The sequence below is a fragment of the Alexandromys fortis genome, unplaced genomic scaffold (genome assembly GCF_014885135.2).
Source record: "Alexandromys fortis isolate MF-2015 unplaced genomic scaffold, M_Fortis_MF-2015_v1.1 scaffold_43, whole genome shotgun sequence".
Classification (NCBI taxonomy): Eukaryota; Metazoa; Chordata; class Mammalia; order Rodentia; family Cricetidae; genus Alexandromys; species Alexandromys fortis.
This window is the reverse complement of record NW_026067928.1, coordinates 9267542-9274240: the sequence shown is the minus strand read 5'-3', so window position 1 is coordinate 9274240 and position 6699 is coordinate 9267542.

Sequence of the window (6699 nt, the reverse complement as noted above, 5' to 3'; positions counted from 1 at the left end):
CTTTGGAGCCTGTCCTGGAACTAGCTCTTGTTGAACAGGCTGACCTCGAACTCACAAAGATCCATCTGTTCCTGCCTCTTGAGTGCTGGGAATAAAGGCTTGTGCCACCACCGCCTAGTTTAGGCAATAGTTTCTTATGGACTAGCTACATTCACCATTTGTCAGGAAAATGGTGAAAACATAGGCTTCAAGCACTAAGGCAACCACACACAATTGGCTTCAATTAGTCTCGGCATTCCTAGAAAATTGACTTCAGCTGCTTTGTATGTGTTAGTGAAGAGAAGAGGCAATTGTTATAGATCATCAGAGGAAAGCAAAAGGATTGGAGACTTCCCAAGATGAAATTCTTGTCGAGGGTCATTGCTCTGATCATTAGGAAGAGGCTTGCTATGATGAATGCACCTTGTCGCTGTTTACCACAGCAGCTTTAAATATTCGGGAGAGAATTAGGGAACTAAGAAAGAAGACTGGTTCATGCATTAGGATGAAAGCGGGCCAGAGAGAACCCTTTACTGACTTCTTACAAAGATTAACTAAGGCTGTACAATTAGAAGTGATAGAACCTTATGCTAGACGTGTACTAATTGAATCCTTGGCTTTTGAAAATGCCAACCTAGAATGTAAGAAGATCCTTGTGCCTTTAAAGGTTAGATCAGCAACCATAGATGAATGAGGCTTGAATACAATGAATGTTGAAACATTTGACAATAGTACTGACACTTGGGTAGAAGAAGCAATTTCTTTTTTTAATTTATTTATTTCTTTATTAATTAATTAAAGATTTCTGTCTCTGCCCCACCACCGCCTCCCCTTTCCCTCTCCCTCCCCCATTCAAGTCCCCCTCCCTCGTCAGCCCAAAGAGCAATCAGGGTTCCCTGCCCTGTGGGAAGTCCAAGGACCACCTACCTCCATCCAGGTCTAGTAAGGTGAGCATCCAAACTGCCTAGGCTCCCACAAAACCAATAGGTGCAGTAGGATCAAAAACCCATTGCCATTGTTCTTGGGGTCTCAGTAGTCCTCATTGTCCGCTATGTTCAGCGAGACCGGTTTTAACCCAGGCTTTTTCAGACCCAGGCCAGCTGGCCTTGGTGAATTCCCGATAGAACATCCCCATTGTCTCAGTGTGTGGGTATCCCCCTCGCGGTCCTGAGTTCCTTGTTCGTCCTCTCTCTCCTTGTGCTCCTGATTTGGACCTTGAGATTTCAGTCCGGTGCTCCAATGTGGGTCTCTGTCTCTGTCTCCTTTCATCACCAGAAGCAATTTCTGATGGTATTAAGACACCAAAAATCCCAAATGTTTTACTTGTGGAAGAATAAGACATCTAAGAAGCGACTGTAGACAAGGAATTACTAGGAATCATTGTTTCCTCTAGGAATGGCTATTTAGGAGGACAGCCTTCTGGTGTATGTAGCAAAGGCCATTATAAGACTAACAAATGCAGTTAAAAAAGAGACAATGAAGGAAAAATGATACCACTGGGGAACTTCTTGGGGGGGACCTCTTGCAGGCCCCAATGTCAACAAGGTCCAGTCATTCTTAGTCAATGTGGAGAACATGTCTCACCAGGAGAATTAAACAATCCAATGCTTACTGTAAAAAACCACACTGTTCTGGATGATGGAATAAACCTGGAGAATGAGTGGAAAACTCCAGAGGAAATAGGAAATGTATATTTTGGCAGTTCTATAAATGATCAAAGATCAAAGCTAAGACTGTGTATAAATGACATTGTAATTAAGGGATTATTAGACCAAGGTGTGGACATGAGTATCCATACTTCAGAATCTTGAAATCCAGATTGGCCTCTTCAAGTGACAGATCTTCAATTCCTAGAAATTGGAACCCTATCTCAAGTGAAACAAAACACAAGATAGGATGAATGCATAGGACCAGAAGGACAAAAAGGAAGGCTGAGGCCATATGTGACTAATGTTGCAGTGTATTTATAGGCTGTGACCTATTACAGAAATGAAATACCCAGGTTAACATTCCTGCAGTCCCAAAAGCTGTGAAAGAACACAAAACAACTAGCAAACCTTTAGAGGTACTAGCAGCCTCGACTGAGAAACTCATATGGATTAAACAATGGCTTTTAACAGAAGACAAACTGCAGGCTTTAAGACAGCTGGTAAAGGAGAAAACAGATGCTCACCATATTGAAGAATCAACCAACCCTTGGACTTCTCCTGTACTTGTTTTTAAAAAGAAATCTGGAAAATGGAGAATGGTGACAGATCTAAGACCTGTCAACAAGGTTATCTAACCTATGGACCCTCTACAATCTGGAATTCCTCCTCCTTCTCTATTAGCAAAAGGATGGTCTCTTGTAGTTATTAATTTAAAGGATTGTTTCTTCACTATACCTTTACAAGATATAGAAAAGATAGAGAAAATTTGCCTTCACAGTGTCTACTTATACAGAGGTAGAAACACGCATGCATTCAATATGACAATATAACACAATTTCCACCCCAACTCCCAACTCATGTTGACATGAGACACAATGATTGCTCCTGGAAACATCAATCTATTCCCTAGAGAATGTTGAGCACCGAAGACATTCCACTTGCAGTTTGTTTCCTTCTTGGTAAAATCGGCTTTGGGGCAAGAAATTGCCTATACCTCTACCACTGACAAAGTGCACGATGTCCAGAGTAGACAAGCAGGATACAAGAAAAAGACTGTCAAATTTTGCCAACAAAGGGTAAGATGGTTTTGCAATTTTTTTTTCTGCCTCTGTAAATGGACTGTCATTTATGCTAGGTCTTAGCCAGAGTTGGTTGCTTCAACATTGCTAATGAGACATTTAGTGATTGCTCAGGCAGCCAGTTGTTTCGGTCATCTACTGCACATTTTAGAAGTTGCTTGATTACATTTCCTGCCTACTCAAGTAATATTATCTCACTTCTCAGGCCTTCAATAGGGTTGAAGATTAGATAGTCATAGTTACTGTACTCTTATGATCTAGCAAAACCAATTCCAAGCCATTTAGACTCCCTAGGATAGAATATTTATTAAAATATTGAGCATATGTTCCTTGCTTAACATTGTTTATGTTGGTTGTAATTCTACACTTATTCTTGATATCTGTTTTAGTATATATAGTTTTGTATTGGGTTTAGAACTCTCTTGTTTAAACAAAAGGGGAGGTGCTATGGAATCCCCTTCGTCTCCTTCAGCCATTATATTAATAGTGAGAAATCATAAAAACATAGAGGATAATCATAAAAAACTCCTTTAAATGTATTACCATTTCTGACTATTCCCACATTTTCTTTCATTCAAATATGTGATACTCAGCTTTTCTGTGCTATATATCTGTACAGCTGTCATGCTATTGCAATTTCCCATGACCTCCAGTCAGAAAACATTTTGCTTGGAGCTCATTGTTATCTGGATATGATTAGAACTTGACAATTTAATAGATCTGATGTTGATTTTAGTGTGTTTAGATAGATGTCCACAGTGTTTCATGACAGCCACCAATCAAAAGTTTAAATGCTATTACTGAGAGGTCCAATATTCAACTGATTTTATCAGCCTTGTCATACTAGACATCCAATATATCTTTTGGTAAGCTTACTAATGTTATTGTATTAAATAATCTATGTTAAAATATACACGGAATTTAAAATCTTCAAGGGTTTATACCTTTTTAAAGGATTGCTGAAATGTAGGTGATGATGAGAAAGTTTTTTTTTATTTTATAAAAATGTCAGAAATGTGTCAGATTATAAACATTAATTTCTGAAAGGAATTAAACTTAGACTGAAAAGCTTTATGTTCTTTCAAAACTATGTCTTAGTCTTTCTCTAATGCTTTCAAGAGACACCATGACCAAGGAATATCTTATAAAATAAAGCATATAATTGGAGTCTTTCTTACAGTTTCAAAATTTCAACCCATTTTTTCATAATGGTGAAGGAACATAGTGTCATGCATGGTATTGGAACAATATTTGCTAGATATATCTTGATCCATAGAACAAGAGTTCCACTCTAAACATTCAAATATATGATGAACCTATGGGGCTATTCTTATTCAAACCAACACAGTATACATCCAAATCTTTATGCATGCATTGTGCTTCACAGAATACTATCACTGAATTTGATCAGTTTAATTTGTTAATATTTAATCATTACTTTAAATGCATCTAAATATATACTGATGATCACATGGATTGACTATTTTGTATATTCCTTTGGGTTATAGTGAACATACTAAGATATAAAACTTTCAATTACACATATATAAATAATTGATAAATATAAATAAATAAAATATAATTATATCATTTTCAATTATATATACTAATATATAAAATTTTCAATTATATATAACTGAAAAAATATATAATTGAAAATTTTATATCTTATATGTATATATAAACCTATTGTACATATATATGTCCATATTGATTGTACAAATCAGTCATTTTCCTTTTACTTAGCAGGTTAGACATGGTTATGTATAGAAAAATATAATTTATAAATTTAGCAGGAAAATAATGCCTGCAACTCAATTTGCACAAACTCTGTCACTATTTGTTCCTTTTTATTATGTATGTATTTTTGTATATATTTGTGTATGTAAATATGCCATATTATATAGGCAAAATTGATAAAAAAACTTGCTATTCTGAAATATAGTATAATTCCCATTGCTTTGTGAAATCATCATTTTTGATATTTTTTGAGAGTCTTATAGTGTGTTTTGATCATATTCACCTTTCCACAAATGACTCTTCTTCTTTTTTGTCTCATCCGGGTCAATTTGTGCTGTCAAATATTCTAGGTTACGTGAAGTATGGTTGACATAGTCGACTTAGCAGGAGCCACCCTTCTCTCAGCAGCTAATAACTGCCAATGGCTCCTGTGTTAGGTGTGGAACTTCACTGTAGCTCTCCCCATCCTCTTGGGATTTGTCTATTTTGGGCTTTCACAGCTTTAGAAAACATCGTTATACTTCCTGTGAATTCATACCTATAGCTGCCCTCTGCACCTAGCAGATAGTTTCCTTATAAGTCCACCTCTTCTGGATTTTATACTAATGAACGAAAGCTTTACTGTAAGCTGGGAATGATGCATTTAATGAATGGATTTGGATGAAGTAGATCATCTAGTGTTACTAGGTAGTGGTGAAGCAAATTTTCTGAAACTGTGGGTATTAGTAGGTAAATGACCTTTTGCCATGACTACAAATCCCTACACATCTTTCAAAATGGTGCTAATATTTGCATTTCTCTTCATCATAATCCATTGTTAGAATATGATGTCTTTCTGGCACAACAGCAACATATTTGTACTGAAAATGCTCTAAAACAGGATATTAATTGAATTGGGTCTCAAGTTTTTAGTTAATTCATACTTAGTGTCAACGTTTTTTAAAATAAGCATTTAGCAATAATTCCAAATCAATCTATTTTTTTTAACAATAGCCTGATGAAGGGAAGTTACTTTACCTTATGAGATTACATGTTAAATGTATATATATCTAGATATGTATGTGTGCACATTATTTGAGAATCGTTCCTTTCTGTTGCACCCTGACCTTGAAAAGCACAAAGCCTTGATTATTTTAAATCCATGAAAAGTTTGAAGGAGAATAATTTAAGACAAGAAACTTGGTTAAGTGTTTTTTATACTTTTAAGCACTATGCTCTTCTCCCAGGGAATCACACAGGAGAACCAATTTTCATGCATTAAAGGTCGTGCCTGCTTTTACAGTTATGCTGTTTCTGTGGAGGAAAAGTACATAGAATCAACTTAAGATTTTTTTTCGTCCCAAAATATACCCTAAAGTGTTTGGTACAAAGGCATTTTAGGGAGCCATAAGGAACTAAGGAAACAAGAACCAGGAGGCAAAATAGCAAAAGGAGCACATGGAGCCCAAGGCGGTGTTTACTGAAGTCAATCTAGTTCAGTAGTGCAGAGAAACTGCAGAAACAAGTAATTGAAAATTAGAGGACCTCAGAAACTGAATGTACAAAAACCTGACAGGGTAACTGACTCTGCTGATTGCTGAGATCAAGTTATTTTAAGAACTTAGATTTCCTACTTCATCAACTTTGATAATTCCTTTAGAATCATCAAATGTTGAAATGCTGAAAAAATTTATCAATTTTAATTTTTGAAAATGATGTATTTGCTTAGATATATACAATTTATCAACTTTTATTATGGTTAATGTTTCCACAGCAATTTACTCATATAGAAATAGTAAATAATTATCACAATAAAAACCTTCAAAAATATAAATGAAACAGCTGGGCAGTGGTGGTGCATGCCTTTAATCTCAGCACTAAGGAGTTCAAGGACAACCTGGACTACAATACCTAGCTCCAGGACAGGCTTCAAAGCTACAGAGAAACCCTATGTTGAAAACCCTCCCCCTCAAAAAATAAATAAACAAATAAAAATTAAAAAAAGAAACAGATACATTTACAGAATACTTTATGGCGACCAAAACTAATTGATAAAAATTAGGATGTACATCGCATGTTCATCTTTTTGGGTCTGGGTTACCTCGCTCAGGATAGTGTTTTCTATTTCCATCCATTTGCATTCAAAATTCGAGAAGTCATTGTTTTTTACCACAGCATAGTACTCTAATGTGTATATATTCCACACTTTCTTCATCCATTCTTCCATTGAAGGGCATCTAGGTTGTTTCCAGGTTCTGGCTATTACAAATAAT